The sequence below is a fragment of the Ornithodoros turicata genome, chromosome 2, assembly GCF_037126465.1.
Source record: "Ornithodoros turicata isolate Travis chromosome 2, ASM3712646v1, whole genome shotgun sequence".
NCBI lineage: Eukaryota > Metazoa > Arthropoda > Arachnida > Ixodida > Argasidae > Ornithodoros > Ornithodoros turicata.
The window spans coordinates 128475881-128492574 of record NC_088202.1 but is presented as its reverse complement, the minus strand read 5'-3'; the positions used below and the strand labels follow the sequence as shown (position 1 = coordinate 128492574).

The window sequence follows — 16694 nt, the reverse complement described above, 5'->3', positions numbered from 1 at the left end:
AATGGGTTCACCTTAATTATCACACTAAGAAAAAACAGCGACGGAACAGTTATGTTCATAGGCCATCGTATTTTAATTTTTAGGAGTGACGATAAAGTAGCAAGCGATTCACCGAAGCCATTCATTGTCAATGATGTCAGCTAGCTAGTTCTCTCTATTTTTCCACTTATTTTTCAAACTTCAAACTGTAAGCAAAGGCAACAATTGGGTGTAAATAGCAGAAAACTCCAGTGCTCCAGGACATTGTCATAATCGTTTGTAAAGGACTATGCATCTTCGGGGTGTCTACCAACCTGGAAAACAGGGAATTGTCAGGGAAGTTTGATGCGACTGGAAAAGTCAGGGGATTGTCAGGGAATTTGCCAAAAAGGCAGCTGAAGTCAGGAAAAATCGCGGACAAGTGTCGTCACGAAGTGCAGTGAATTGCGAGTGCTGATGAGTGGTTGAGCAGTCACGCCGCAGCAAGCGTTGCCGCGAGTAGCATTCGCCAATACGACAAGCTCAGAGGCAGAAAAGTAGGGCACTCTTACTAATTGCTCAATAAATGATCTATTTTATGAATGATCTGTATCAAAATGTAGCAGCAGTCACCTAGTTCTCTTTCGTTTTGGTCAGGGAATTGGCTTGCTATATAGTCGGTGAAAACCTGGAAAAGTCAGGGAATTTGAAGGTTGCAGTTTAGTAGACACCCTGAATTCTTTCTCGAATCGCTTTTGTCATGTATGTTCTGTACCCGATTTGAAAGACAGCTTGTTTATTTCTTTTGGCGTGTCAAGTGGCGTTTCTCAATAATGAACTCTGTACACACCGTCCGGCTTCATAATAACCACACCGCTCCTGTTTTTGGTGGGTTTTATTTTACGGTAATTACCGCCATCGATTTGAGCTTGATGCCCCTGTTTAGAACGAGACGGCCTCTCCACTGCGATAGCTACACTCTAAGAAGAAAAAAAAAAGGAGTAAAATAGTGAGTAATTACAGCTTCTAGTCTCCTAGACTGCAATTACTTCCTATTTTAGTCCCCTAACCCCGACATTTACTCCCCATGACAGCAAACAGTCACTGAACTTCGCAAATGGTCTTCCGAATGCAACAGTCTACGTAAATATGTGCTCTTGGTCGATTTGATGGCATACGGCTTTATGACTCAGCCAAACTGAGAAATTTCACCCGCACAGAGTAAGAAACAGTTAGTGCTTCTTTCTTCGCCAACTGTGCCCTGTGCAGGGTGTCGAACCGAAACGTTTTTCGTTACGGTTTTCGTTCCGGTTACATCATAAACGATCCGGTACCGGTTCTGCTCCGGAGCAAAAAAATAACGGTTCATACCGGTTTTAACCGGTTCCGCTCCTGCTGGGAATATTCACCCCCAGAAAAAAAAATCAATGTTACAAAATGTAAACCCGTTTATTCCGCACACGTATTATTTAACATTAATAGGCAGCTGTGAAATTGGTAGCTCCTGGTTCCTGTAGGTTACTGTCTGTTCCAATAGGCTTTTTACTTTCTTGAAGCACATGCTACAAACGGACTTGTTTGTCGTGATGTCATACGTAAAGTACTTTCTTGCTGGGTTGGAGCGATCGCGTCCCATCCGAATGTCTGTTGCTACTGTCTAACCAGCAAGCACCACCGCACGAGTACAACGCAAATCGAGGAACACCTTCACTCACAAACGCGCTCGACGGCTCCGTTTTATTTTCTTCGTGTCCTGTCCACAAAAGAGTTGCCACTTCGCATGGGCTTGCCCTCGCGTATACGTAAATGTATTCAACTTAGCTGCTCTCAAACAAGGGACGCGTTGCGCGACATTACCGATAGAGAAGCCGTTATGCAGCCCCCTTGGATCGCTGTTTAGTTGAGGAGAGTTTGGGGGGTCAAATTAAAACGAACACTACGGCACATTGCTAGAGAGTCACATGCACCTCTAAGTCTGTGTGCGTGCGCGAACGATAAACCATTACAATGGGATCCTAAGGGTCATAGTATACTGACATCTGTAACCCTCGTATAGTATCCATGACATGACTTCAGAGCACACGACGTCTGTTTCATTCGCCTATCGGTAGTCCAAACCGGCGAAGTTTTTTCTTGGACCGAAAACCGTTAAATATATTTTTCGGTTTCCCTCCTGAACGAAAAAAACGTATACGGTTTCGATTCCGTTCCGGTTCGCACTAAAATAGCGTTTTTTTTTTCGGTTTTCGGTTCCGGTTTTCGGTTCGCTCCGACACCCTGGCCCTGTGTATGCCGCAAGATTTTATATCACTCGATATATCGCGGTTGACGGTTGGATTCAAAGCATTTTCATGCATGCACACGAATTATGTACCTGGAACTGTTAGAACAGAGCATGAAATGCAGTCTCGGCTCTGTGACATTCATTTACTCCCGAAGGGGACTATTTTTTGTGGCAATGCATTTAGACCCCAAAAGGAGTAAAATTACTCTCTTTTTTTTTCTTTTTTTTTTTTTGTTAGAGTGTACAGCTTCCTTCTAGCAGCCTCGGGTCGGTTTAATTAAATGCAACCTGGTGAGTAACCCTGTAGTTTGAAATGCAAAATAAACAGTAACGTGCAGAAAACCATTTGAAAGCATTGTTGCGAATAAAATAATAATAAAACTATCGCTAGAGCGCGAAAGAACACGTTCACTGTGCCTTTAAAAGTAATTAAATGTCAGTCTTGCTTTCTCGAGCGCGCTTCTCTCTACTCATGTAAATTCTGCCCTGCGGGAGACACAGTGACGTTTCCAGGCAAGAAAACAGCTAGGGCAGGGGAACATGTATCTCCTCCACTTTTGCGCGAGCCGTCGGTCACCAGAACATTTCTGCTGACTCGCAAAAGATTGCACTGCTCAAACTTATACAACCGCCGTGATTTTAGATGACATTTGTTTAGTTTAATCTCAATTGGTGGCAGATATAGTAAGGGAAGAAAAGGAAGGAGAAATTCCACCACACATGGTGGATGTTAAATCAGGACACTAATCGCTCTTGAGATACTATTATGAGCCTTGAGTTTTACTAGAGTCACCAAATACAGGTCACTAAATACGACTCCCAGCGCATACGCGGTAGGGACTCTGCACTCGCGTGACACAACATGGCGGGTGAGCTCGCCGCTGCTCCTCAGTGTCATTACTCTGACCCCGTATTTAATGACTCTAAATTTTACAACATGGGCGCAGCATCAATGTCCTCCAGAAAGCCACGTCATGGTAACTCACGCAGTTACTTGAATGTGAACATGAATGCGACAACACTCCTGTACGCAATGTCGGCCCAGGCCTCATACTGACCCCCATGTCCCCACTCGTTCCTGCTGTTCTATCTCCATCTGCCTACGTCTATACGTCGCTCATAGCCACAGTTGCTTCGTCCACTCTTAAAAATGAACTTCACCGCATAGCACGCTTCTAGCCAACCATTATCTCGAATGCTATCGTTATCTGCCCTGATTTGTTGAAAACGGGAGGCGTACGCCTTTTTGTGACAATTATGAACAGCATAAGTGTCACAAAAAAGGCGTACGCCTACCGTTTTCGACAAATCAGGGCAGATAACGATAGCATTTGAGATGATGGTTGGCTAGGGGCGTGCTATGCGGTGAAGTTCATTTTTAAGAGTGTGGTGCTAACATTGAATTTGAAATAAACTCATGTACAAGAAAAAAATTAATAATACTAATGCATGGTGTTCATATTCACTTCGTTTATTTAATACTTCATAGGACCTTTTCTAACCTATGTGGCTCTACCAAGGGTATATACGACGTCTTGAAAAATAGGTTCTTATCATTTTAGGCCGCGATTCACAAACTTTCATGTGTTGCTACACACATCTCTGAAGTCCTGCACTCTTAAAAATGAACTTCACCGCATAGCACGCTCCTAGCCAACCATCATCTCGAATGATATCGTTATCTGCCCTGATTTGTTGAAAACGGGAGGCGTACGCCTTCCTGTGACACTTATGCTGTTCATAATTGTCACAGAAAAGGCGTACGCCTCCCGTTTTCAACAAATCAGGGCAGATAACGGTTTCATTCGAGATAATGGTTGGCTAGGAGCGTGCTATGGGGTGAAGTTCATTTTTAAGAGTGTGCTGTTTATTATCGTATCATAGGTACGAGACGCAAATTACGGTCTTAAAGGGGCACTAAACAGCTCCACGAATATTCTCCAATTACTACTCTCTATGAAAGAACGTGGCTCACGATATCCAATTATGAAATTTATTTACTTCTAGCGGCCGTCTTTACCGCGAAACAATGCCATTCAAAGAGTATAGACCACTTTCTGTTTACAAACATGTGGCGTCCCGAGAAGACCGGTTCGAGGTTATATTTTGCTCTGGTTGGCAAGAAGCGGGAAAAACGCGTCTGCTGATAGGCTGAAAAGGCTGATAAGGTTGATAGGTGCCCACCAGCATGCTTTGCGCGGCGGCGAAACGTAATCGATGACGTAGGAGTGCAAGTGGTCTATAATCCGAGTGAGTCTCTCCTTCCTACTCGGAGATCACCTACGTCACACGTCTCGCACGTGTAGCGAAGCTGCATTCCAGTCACTGGAGATGGGGGAGATTTCGGTCTCCTAGCCAATGACTGGCCTCGTTGACACAAGCAGCGGCGTGCGAGGAGAACCGCTTGGGGGAACATGGCTGTGACCTCGCGGAGCAATACAGAGCTGAAAACATAGTGCGCACATGAAATGGAATACTGTGGGCTTTTGGAACCCTTTGATCTGGCTGCCTTTGGATTGACAAGTGTAAATATATTTAGAATTGACCTCACTTCTGGATATTACAACAAAATCAATGTATAGGAGTCCCGCATTTTGAATGGTTGATGGTGCACGACGTCAAAATGACGTGTGGCTATTGTCGCAAGGGCATGGCAGGACGGGGCATGAGCGCGAAAGAGTGCAGTGAATATTTGGTCGGTTTGGATCCATTATCTACCTTTCTGCCACAAAAATGTTTGCTAAACGTCACTGTAGGAAATGAATCACACTGCATTAGAAAAAAGTGCACCGTGCATACCTTTTTATTCCCCCTTTAAACAAGTTGACATATAGCACGAACTGAGAAGTATGCGTTTCAGGCAATTCTGCACGGGCAGGATTTTCGCAAAATTCAGTAAAAGCGCTTCACCGAATCCTGAGCAAGCCTCCCCCGCCCCCGCCCCCCCCCCCCCCCTGGCAAGATGTACATAATAGTGCCTCAAACAATTAGTAACGTCCTCACAGAGCACTGATCATCGTAGTATACCCGACGTAAAGCTACATTGAAGAAGCTGGACCTCTCAAGATCGCTGTAACCTGTTCTGCAAAATGTAGATAAGCTCTCATGCCGTGTGGGAGTTGAGCGAGCCAATCCTTTGAGCACATAAATGAACTCCCTACATGTCACGGGAGAAGGGACTGACGCAAGAGCGTACATCGGGTAAAAACGATTTCAGGAGCTGAAGACACAGGCCCACGAAAGCCCGCATAATCAAGATGGCCACTATATAAGCGGACTTTCTCGCAGAGTGCCGTTCGTTGTTGTCACGTGCCGAAGATGTTCTTGTGATGTTCTTGTTGTTTAATGGCGAATTCCACTAGCCGTTGTAGAGTGGAGAAAGTACACTGAGTAGACCGGCCGTTGCAGTGCAGCGTGCGTCGCGTTTCACTGGTCGTTCCGCTCGCTCTTCGTTCCTTTCTACTAGAGATGGGACGAATCCAGAACTTTACGAATCCGAATCCGGATCCGAATCCAAGGAAGGTTCTGCGAATCCACGGATCTTACGAATCTCGAATCTTTCGAATCCTTTCTTTAAAAAGAGTTTAAAAAGCGTGAAAAGTGTTTTGAAGCAGAATATGATACGTTTGTTTAATATAAAACAAATTAAATAGTAGCGCAGTTTCAGGAGAAAATATACCCGTATAATATTCTTCTTAAACGTATAATTTAGTTAACATGTTGTTCGACGACTACAAGAAATACATACGTCCTCGAGTCTGAATTATTTCCATAAAACTAAGTAACTATATCAGAAACAAAACCATGTTACTTTTAAACTTGTAATGAAACAGTTCCTATACCTGAACTGTTTCAGTCTAGAGCAATGTAAGCAAACAAACAAGAAAACGCCCGTCGGTCAATGAGGCTTTCGGCGGACCGTCCTGAGGCACCAATTTGAAAAAGAAACAAACAAACGTGGTTGGTGGATTCGAAAGATTCCATTCGCCGTTTTGGGCACTGGGATTCGGATTCCCGAATCTCGAATCCCTGCCTACACTCTTAAAAATGAACTTCACCACATAGCACGTCCCTAGCCAACCACCATCCCGAATGACAACGTTCTCGCCCCTGATTTGTTGAAAACGGGAGGAGGAGCCTATTTTGTGCCGTGCATAATGGGCACAAAATAGGCTGGCACCTGATTCATCGAGGCCGTTTTTCTTTTTCCCGGTCACATCGGATAATGTGATGCTCACAGTTTAATTTGAGTCGAGCGTAAATAAAGAAAATATTTGAAATGCGTAGCCCAGTGCTTCTCAAACCCTGCTGTCCAGCAGCCCATCAAAAATCTAATATACCGCGTCGCGACCCCACTCGCCCTCCGCATTTTTCGTCATGGCACAATCTTTTCGATTTTGGTGCATGAACAGTGATACACGCAATTGACGCTGACATTTAATTTGACTGTTGATATATAGTCCGATGTCCGCTGCCTGGACGTTTTCTGTGACGCAGTAGTGGGCAAAGCCTGTCCTACACTCTTCGAAATGAACTTCACCGCATAGCACGCTCCTAGCCAACCATCATCTCGAATGATATCGTTATCTCTCCTGATTTCATGGAAACGGGAGGTGTACGCCCTCTTTGTGACAATTATGAACAGCATAAATGTCACAAAAAAGGCGCATGCCTCCAGGTACGATATCATATCAGATAACGATATCATTAGAGATTATGGTTGGCTAGTATCGTGCTATGCGGTGAAGTTCATTGTTAAGAGTGTAGAACATCATTGGCTGTCCTTTTTTCAAGTTCCTGAGCCGTTTCCCGGCTCCCCACAAAATCTGTCACCCCCCGTGGGTCGCGCGACCCACAGTTTGGGACACATCATGCGAATACTATTTATTCAAATATTGGGGACGTGCCAGAGCATGATGTCTTTGATGCCGTTTAGTATTTAGCGAAAGGAAGCTTCTAGGTAGCTACACTGTTAAAACAGAGCTTCACCACATAGCACGCTCCTAGCCAACCACCATACCGAATGATATCATTCAGTGTCATGGTTTGTTCAAAACAGGGGGGAGGCGCCTATCTGGGACAAGATAATCTGTCCCAGATAGGCGCCTCCTCCCATTTTCAACAAATCATGGCACAGAATGATATCATTCGGAATGATGGTTGGCTGAGAGCGTGCTATGCGGTGAAGTCCTGTTTTAACAGTGTACCTCAAGATAACAAAGCTTGTGACCATACACTCTTAAAAATGAACTTCACCACATAGCACGCTCCTAGCCAACCATCGTCCCGAATGACAACGTTCTCGCTCCCGATTTGTTGAAAACGGGAGGTGGAGCCTATTCTGTGCCGTGCATAATGACACAAAATAGGCTCCACCTCCCGTTTTCAACAAATCAGGGGCGAGAACGTTGTCATTCGGGATGATGGTTGGCTAGGAGCGTGCTATGTGGTGAAGTCCATTTTTAAGAGTGTAGGTTAGGCTACACATCCTTTGCCCTTAAAAGTGGCCTTCACTGCCTAGCACGCTCCTAGCCAACCATAATCCCGAATGATATCGTTGTCTCTCATGATTCGCTGAAAAAAGGGAGTTGTGCCAGCTTTTTTTTTTTGTTACACTTATGCACTCCATGATTGTCACAAAAAATTACGGGAAAACGGGAAGCGTACCTTCCCATTTTCAACAAATTTAGGGACAGAACGATGTCATTCGGGAGGACGGTTGACTAGAAGCGAGCTATGCGGTGAAGTTTATTTTTAAGAATGCAGGGAGTGTAGCCTAGCCCCCCCCCCTTCCCTTCATTTTTTAAGAGTGTGCGTTTGCATTCATCATTCACAGCAGGGTTTTAATCGCAGACACTGACCTCAACATAAAATGAGCGTGACTTTCTTCTGCACTGCAAAGAACCAGTCTTTCAAACCATCATAACAGATACCAATGAAATTACACAAACTGCCAGGTTTAAAGGAGCACTGAGGTGACCCCCCAAAATGTTTTTCGTTTTTCGCTGCAGAGCGTTCTGCAACGAATAAAATGAGTTCCTGCGAAAGAACGATGAGCGTAGGTGACCTACAAAGCGAGCGCGAGGGCTCTGTTCCGCACACCTTTGCAAAAATCCTTCTCCTCGTGAAAAGAGCGCGTCGCAGAACGAGAGGACATCGTGACGTATGCTGTTCCCCTCATGTGATCAGTGACGTACGGCACGGCGACACAGCTCAAACGTGTATAAGCGGTGCGTGAGCTGCGAAGAAAAAAAAAAGAAGGCTCGGGGCATTCTCTCCGTCACGCGAGGATCGTACACGCCGTCAGCGGCTGCTTTATCCGACCGTTTTTTTTTTCTTTCTTCTTTTCTTGTTTTTTTTTTTTTGTAAATTAGACTGCACAGTTATAACGCACCGCAGAGTGAAAGTATTTTGCATGGTGTGTCCTGGTGGACCGTTTGACAGACGAGGCAGGATTTCGAGCGATGCACCTCATTGCCCCTTTAACTCTGCTTCAGCACCGCAAAAGAGATTTGAAAAATGTTCTCTCATGTTTGGGAGGACTCGATCAGTTTCATGGCAACGTCCGTTCCCCTACACTCTTAAAAATGAGCTTCACCGCGTAGCACGCTCCTAGCCAACCATTATCTCGAATGATATCGTTATCTGCCCTGATTTGTTGAAAACGGGAGGCGTACGCCTTTTTTGTGACAATTATGAACAGCATAAGTGTCACAAAAAAGGCGTACGCCTCCCGTTTCCAAGATATCCGGGCAGATAACAATATCATTCGAGGTAATGGTTGGCTAGGAGCGTGCTATGCGGTGAAACTCATTTTTAAGAGTGTATACCGACTCTTCGTCTTTGTTTTACCTTCAATACGTTGAACTGAATTGGGTTCCGAGAAGAAAACGCGTCACCCGAGACATTCCAATAGTCCTAGAGTGAACCCACCTCCTAAGAAGAAAAAGCTACGAAGCGACCCTAACATTGCCCATCTGCCCCTCACGCACATACGACTCTCCGAGCTTAGTATCTGTAGGTTTATGGTTCAATCTAAGGTGACCGCGACGAGCGTTACGTACCCTATATACTGCGCGTTGGAAGTAATGTGCTTTGTCCAGCCCAAGCTTCCGTGCCTTCGCACGTCAGAGGAACAGTCGAGACAAGAAACAGTTTGACGCAGGGGTTGCATTGTCTTTGTTGTTGAAGCAATGTCGACATGCGAGGCATGTATAGATATTTTATGCAAGCCTCGTAGTTTTAGAGGTATATAACACATCCGGTCTCTCTTCCCCAACAGCGCATGCATTAGTATGCACGACCGTGCGGACCCCAATGTTGTGCAGAGGAGAGATAAAAGTGGTGTGAGGACCGTTTTGGTGTTTATTGAAAATTCGTCTGCCTGCAACTTTAGTGTCTGACATTTGTAGCGGCAATGCTTTCAACGAAAACGTCGCGCGATGTGAACTTCCGGACGAAAATTGCGTTGTACACTCTTAAAAATGAACTTCACCGCATAGCACGCTCCTAGCCAACCATAATCTCGAATGATATCGTTACCTGCCCTGATTTGTTGAAAACGGGAGGCGTACGCCTTTTTTGTGACACTTATGCCGTTCATAATTGTCACAGAAAAGGCGTACGCCTCCCGTTTTCAACAAATCAGGGCAGATAACGATATCATTTGAGATGATCGTTGGCTAGGATCGTGCTATGCGGTGAAGTTCATTTTTAAGAGTGTACTTAATTAGGTGATCTCATTGGATTATTTTGCGAGGTTTTATATCGTAATGTGTAAAATGAAAACAGCTTTCTTTTTTCTTTGTTTTTTTTTCATGCCCTCAACGTTGCGAGCTATTAAAAAATCAGTACGCGGAAGTATTGTACTTACGTTACTATTCGTTGACTATTCGTTTCAAAGTGATAATTCGTGTTGTCCCTCCCGAACATGAGGAGGCAAGGCCAAATTACTAACAGATGGCCCTAACTTGTCAAATTGAAACCGAGCATTACCAAGCAAACCGATCTGGTCTGCTTTAAAACCCCTGGACTGTTGGTGTTAAGTGGTAGCACACCACTTTGTATACTTGCTGAAAATTTACTAAAATTCTCGACATGATTGTGATCATAAACACCGTTCCTCTAATCAAGGTACCTTACATATCAACACATATGTTACTTCAGTACTTATGACGCTTGAAATTTTTCGGCAAAATGCCGCACTAGGAGGGAACGTTTCTTCATCTTCATTTGCACAAAAACACACACGTAGCATTATCCAAGCGAGCCACAGCACCATTCAAAAGGCACGCATACCCAAGAAAACAGACTAACGTTACTGTGGAATGTGTTTCTCCCAGTGCGTTAGTGCAATGCAGAGAAGTAATTTTTCGGTTGCCCAGACAGGGGCTTTGGGGGACTAGAAAGAATGTTGTCCATCTAAAAGTCAGCAAGAGTGTGGGATATGAACAGGGTTAGGAAGCTTCGAGTGGTTGGCCTTACTAAGAAAATCGACACTCGGAAGCCAGCCATTCTATCGAACGGACCGTTCCCAATTGCGTGCTGAGGGATGGAGCCACCTGCATCGGAGCTGACCTCGTTTTCTGAACACGTTTTATATATGTATATATTTACCATCGAAAAGAGCATTCTGTTGCCATACGTCTGACAGTTCAGCGCTGACCTTGCTTCTGACGATCCTCTCCACCAAACTGCAACTCAGTTATCCGCGCACTTCAAAATATGCTAGTTCGACATCCGAACTCGTAAAAGATGCTAGTATTTCCATCCTAAAAGTGTTTTCATGGCAAACCAATGTCACGTCAAACGACTGAAACGAACTGGGCCTACTTCATCTGTGACATCTATCCGACCAGCCTTCCATCTTTTTTTACAGGTGGCAATCACGAATTGCGCTTGCTCAGAACACCGTTTTCTACCTCATATTCGCGATGATAAGACAATTTTGATTAGCTTGTATGCACCACTTACCCTTTCCGTAAGGCACACACGATGAATATACATCCTTATAGCTTTATCCGTTCGCTCATTGGAGGCTATCAGCTGTTCCCGCCGCGCGGAACGAAGCGAGACAGGAAAAGTTTGGCTTACCACTAGCGAGAATCTCCTACGAGCGCCGCTTTCCTACACGGCTAGGGGCGGTTAGCGACAGTCGACTGGGGAAGCCAAACGCAGAGGAGAGACACGTGCAAGTTTACAAATCTCTTCATAGATGGCAGGACCTGCCTTAAAAGCGCGTTCTCGCACACTCGCGTGAGGTCGGGATTGTGTGAGATTGGGGAAGTGAAAAACGGTGGAGAAGGTAGGGGGAGAAGGGCAAAGTTGCATGGGGAGGGATACGAAGCTAAAAGGGGGATCGTGCAAAAGGCCATCAACGGTGGTGTCATCAAAGTGGGTGTATTGCTACAGTGTTGCTCGTGTGTTTTGCAAGGAAAGACTTCACCTGAGTACTGTGAGTGTTGCTTCTAATATACACTCGGTATCATCGCTTTTGCACGGAGCAGTCGAAAAAGAGATGCTGATGTACGAGATGCGGCATTGATGGCATCTGTTGATTGCGCCTGAGCCGCTTTGTTGACTTCGTTTCTGAGGTCGTGCGACTCATCGGGGGAATGCTTCGGCCTCTGTTGATAGCACAGAGGGAACTCCCATTCGAAGGGTCTGGGTACGATTGCTGAAAAGAATGGGGGGAGCTTTATCTCTCTGAAAGAAACCTTCGATATTTGACAGCATGTGTGCCTCTGGTGGAGGCAACAACTTTATCTATTTATTTATATTTTTTTGTACGGAGAGGTGCTTGAGGGTCGTGGAGTGGAATTGTCAACAACAGCGTCAGGCGTCTTGAGGCACAGGAGGCTATCCGTAGATGCGGGGCAATCCTGCTAGTACCGACACACTGTTTACCATGAAGGGAATTGATGTTCTGAGGCTGGAACACACAGTTTAACTGTTTAACAACACTGTTTACTTCACTGTTCTTGACAGTGCGTCGTTCGAATAACGGCTTCCAACGGTTTGTCGAAAGTGTTTAGGAGTGACGGCTAAATGTACTCCTTGACAGCATAACCGTCATCAGTGTTCATTAATCGGAGCAGGACTTTTACAGGGGGGGGGGGGGGCGTGGTACCCCCACCGTGCTACTTTCTGAACAAAAATCGACTTTGCCCTTCACAGTTACAACATCTCGGAGCAGCTGGTCGGACTGGGTTTTAAAGTAACTGAATGCAGGTGATGAACATGAAATTCAATAGTTTCAGTTCGTTACCCATTTAATTTAGATCCGTTGTTATAAAAATAGTAACGACGACTGACCTGAACTTTGAAGTGATATGTAAATATAAATTTCCTGGTGCTATTTCTGGCGATGCTTCATCATGAAGCATGATGCTTCATGCATTTTTGGTGCCGATGACAATTGAGGGGCCGACAACTGACAAAGGACAAAAGTAAAGGGTTTACATTCCAGAAGACGTCCTTACACCTACCGCAACACTAGTAACATTGGATGGCATCAATGCATTTCAACTGCACTCAATGAAAGTCGAGCAAAAACGGGTGGCATACGCTCTGTAAGGTAATGTTTGCTTCAACAAGATAATTTGAAACTTGTCGGCTGTGTTAGTTCCTCGTTCTCCGTAATGGAAGGGCAACCTAGGAGAATGGGGTGGTGGTTAGTGGCAGTTTTCTTCCTTTTTCTCTTCCTCTCGGTGCGATCTGTTGATGTACCTGCTGTTGAAAAGCTCATTGCTGAATACATTCCCCCGTGTAACGCCTAGCAGCACTGCAGGATAAATAAATAAATGAATAAACTTATTCAGTATCCGTGTGCAACTGAAATCTGTTTTTAATATTCGATCAACCCAATAAATGTTCTGCGCGAATGCAATATATACCACACACGTACTAACATTGAAGTACAGGTATCGCATACCTCCTAAACTTCATGAGAAGTCCATTAAAAACCTGCAACGCGCTAACCTGCAAGTTTGAGTCCATTATTATTACAACCACATTGCAATGAAAAAATTTGTTAGCGAAATATTTTACTGTTGCTCAGCAGAGGGGAAAAAAAAGCGAAGCCGTGCCATCGGATTTTAATCGTCGGCTCCTTTATTGCTCAGACAAGACGACTAAAAACATTTATCGCATTCTATTCACCTTGTGGACTGTATTGCATCGCATATTGAGTACACCGCTATTTTTCCTTCGCGGGTGTCAACGGTAACATCTTAGCCAGCTTCAAAGTGAGTTTTACATCGGAAGAACTCTACGAAAACAATACGATAAGGGAAGGTACCAAATTCAAGCTCATCAAGGTGATGTCACCCGCTTCAAAGAAACCGGGCGATAGGCTTATGTTTTCGGAACCGCAGTCGTGAACACCTCCCTATCTACTAAAACGCTATTTCAAAACTGACCCGCCACACAGCGCTGCGTGTTTGCGATAGCGCAGCCAGTGACCGTGCTGATGCTATGAAAACGAACGCGTGTCAGATTCGTGTGCTGATGGCGTTTGATTCATGGCTATTGAGGCGCAAGGTCATCGTGTGGGAGGTCACGCGTAATATCACATGTGCTGCACATCGCATGTTTAGCAACGAAGCACAAAATCCTGCTTAGAAAGGAAACAATAGAATAAAACATTATTTGTTACAGCCTGAAAGTGTAGAGGTAGCACCGTTTCGTGCGTGACATACGGCAACCTCGGCAAAATGCGCGTCCGACGTGTGCGAACTCGACAAAGCTACCACAGCAACAACATTGGAGCGGCCCAGATGTGGATGACGGCACGATACCGCATACCGCCGCGCGCTAAGGCACAAGCTAGTCCCGCGTTGGGAACCTGCTGTTGCGGCCCAGCGCAGACGAAGCGCGCGACAAAAATTCCGATGCTTAGGAGTTCTTTGTCATGGGCTTGAGGAGAGGTTATCCACTTGGCAGAGGGTGCGGTGCGGCACGGCAAGCGAATTCCTCAGGCAAAAGCGCGCGCTTTGTGTTGCCTTTCACGCTCTTAATAAAGTTAACAAACGTTGTTTGTTGTACTCTCTTGCCATAACTTTGTGGATGTAACAAAGCCAAAAGTGCGAGCTTTCATTACATTACGCTTAAAAAGTAAGAGTTTTATTCAGCTTGTTCGACCGCTTAATAATTGCAGCAGGCTAATCTAGATTTACTTTGAAATGGATTCAAATACCTTCGGCGGCACCTGGAAAAAAATCGACGAGAGGGGAGGGATATGGAACGTTGCCCTCAGGATTACAAAAGTTCCCGACCCCTGAAGTAGTCTGCTCTACTGTGGCGCATCATGGGGTGAGGTGACAGGTTGAGAAGCTACCCAGCATATCCAGCTGCAGTTCCTCTGCAGTATAGACCACTTTACTGTTGACAAGCATGAGGCGCGATCTCCGCATGCGCGGGGTTGGTGTGGCCAAGACACGCTGAAGGCAGCCGTGCGAATGCTTTCCGCAAGTGCGGCATCGGCTATGTTGCACTGCTACACCGCTCTCGATTGTCTATTTCCACAATGCCCGAAATAATTTAGAGCTCTGATGGAATGAGAAAAGTGTTCGTACGATACGAAGTTGTTTATGAATGGTACACAACATGACGATCTCTTTGCACTGCACATGGACAACTGGACAACCCAGCCACGAAACAGATCACAACCGCATTGTAGTTTATCTGATATTTTCGCCGAGCCAGTTCACTACTGATAATGTGCAAGCGTACAAGTCACTGCCCAAGCAGCACAATGCACTGAAAGTCGAGTGCAATAGGGGTGGACGGGTAGGTGGAAGGCCTTGAACACACTCGTGAAACTAAAGAACATTGATAAGACACATACCGGCCACCCCCATTGCACTCGACTTTCAGTACATTGTGCTGCTTGGGTGGAAGCATACAGTTACTTCACCTTAGGCGAGCTGTTTGATCGGGGCGTTTCTGAAAACAGCGCTGCTTTGCTACCGTGCACCGATTCATGTTAGCGTAGTTTATTTTTATACAGGTATGGGAGGGAATCTAGCAAAGGCGATGTAGGGAATCTTTCCGTTTAATTGATCAAAACTATTCCAACATACAAAAACGATTCACAATCAAACGATTTCTTTGTTCTGCGTTGCGCGGAAACTGATAAAAAGTGATTTCGCAACCGTCTCCCCATCGAGTTGTGTACCTGAAGGATACAAGGCTTTGCGGCATGCACACTTTGCATGAAAACCATCACTCAAATAGAGTGCTGTTTTGCCCACAACAGCAAGCAGATGATCTGCTGTATACAGCGCTGCTGCAAGCCGTGACGTCACGCGCGTTAATTGGCCCATAAAAGCTGCCCTGTGTTTTCGGGTTTTACGTGTTTTTTTTTTTGTCTTTTTTATCGGGGGTAAAAATCGTGTTTTATTTCAGGATCCGTAAAACAGGGTAAAATCAGACGATATCGGGTGGTAAAGCAGATTTTCGTCTGGGGAAAGAGAGCGAGCGAGAGAAAGATAGCTTCTCCCATTTTAGATGAATCCAAGATATGAAACAACAGTGCTGAACGTGCAATGCTTATTCTCCACTGCCCATATTGTGGGTGATTGGTGGCGCTATGCCAAGTCGGTTTCCGGGTTTTACCCAATGATTATCATGAACATCCGACGTTAAAAACGGGTTTAACCCAGCATAAACAGACTTTTGGACTATTTCAATGTTTCGCGCACTTCAAAGGCCATTACAAAGATTACGTCTTCATTCCTACAGGGTTGTACAACTTCACTGATTACACTGCACATGCACACACTAAGTTCGTGTGGAGTTTCAGGCCTGTGTAACGTCCAAACGCCGTCACCCACGAAAGCTATTTGGAGAATGTTTTCAAGTCATCTCACCATAAGCTTCGTTGTGCTGCTTGTCTGTTCCTTGTCTTTCGGTCGCCATAGTATACAGAGACTGTAGTTATCACAGGTTAACGCGCAGTTTACCAGTTTCGTCCGGGATATAGATCCCGGACACGCGTACATTCTAAATCCAAGCACAAAGACGAAAAATCAGAGTCAGACACGATTCACATTTCTCAGCCGCACACAAAGTAACCCAGGACCGAGAGATCGCAAAGCGACCCTGCACACTGCGCGGCATCGTACGCTATCGTGTCTGCGTGCGCGCGGAGCACTCTTTATTTTGTGCGTGCGCGGAAGCACCAACGCTATTCCTTACGCACACAAAGGCGATAGCGTATACGACGCGCTAAAACTTGACACTATTGTCACAACACGGTGAAGTTTGAGTCGCGCGTAGCGGTTACGCTCCTGACACATCGCGTATCAAAGGACGGTATTTGTTAGCTGCTTGTGCTCTGCTATAGGCTTCGTCTACAGTTCCGACGATGTCCATTCGCGCCAACAGCGGACTGACGTCACCATCCGTCGATTCTTACTTCCTACACACGTTTCCGTTATCAGCTTTATCT

General features: G+C 45.4%; 2 protein-coding genes across 5 annotated transcripts in view; one reads left to right on the top strand and one right to left on the bottom strand.

Annotated features, from left to right (window-relative positions):
• LOC135386091 (disintegrin and metalloproteinase domain-containing protein 10-like) overlaps window positions 1-11379 on the bottom strand; it is a 100177-nt gene extending 88798 nt beyond the window's left edge. Inside the window, exon 1 of one of the 2 annotated variants that reach the window (XM_064615818.1) lies at window positions 11216-11379. The gene's annotated coding sequence lies outside the window, so the exon portion shown is untranslated. The remainder of the gene's footprint in view (window positions 1-11215) is intronic. The other variant, XM_064615819.1, reaches the window with a different exon arrangement.
• Window positions 11380-11589: 210 nt separating this feature from the next.
• Window positions 11590-16694, top strand: part of LOC135386090 (protein draper-like) — a 169438-nt gene continuing 164333 nt past the window's right edge. For all 3 annotated transcript variants that reach the window (XM_064615817.1, XM_064615816.1, XM_064615813.1), the window contains exon 1: window positions 11590-11696. The gene's annotated coding sequence lies outside the window, so the exon portion shown is untranslated. The remainder of the gene's footprint in view (window positions 11697-16694) is intronic.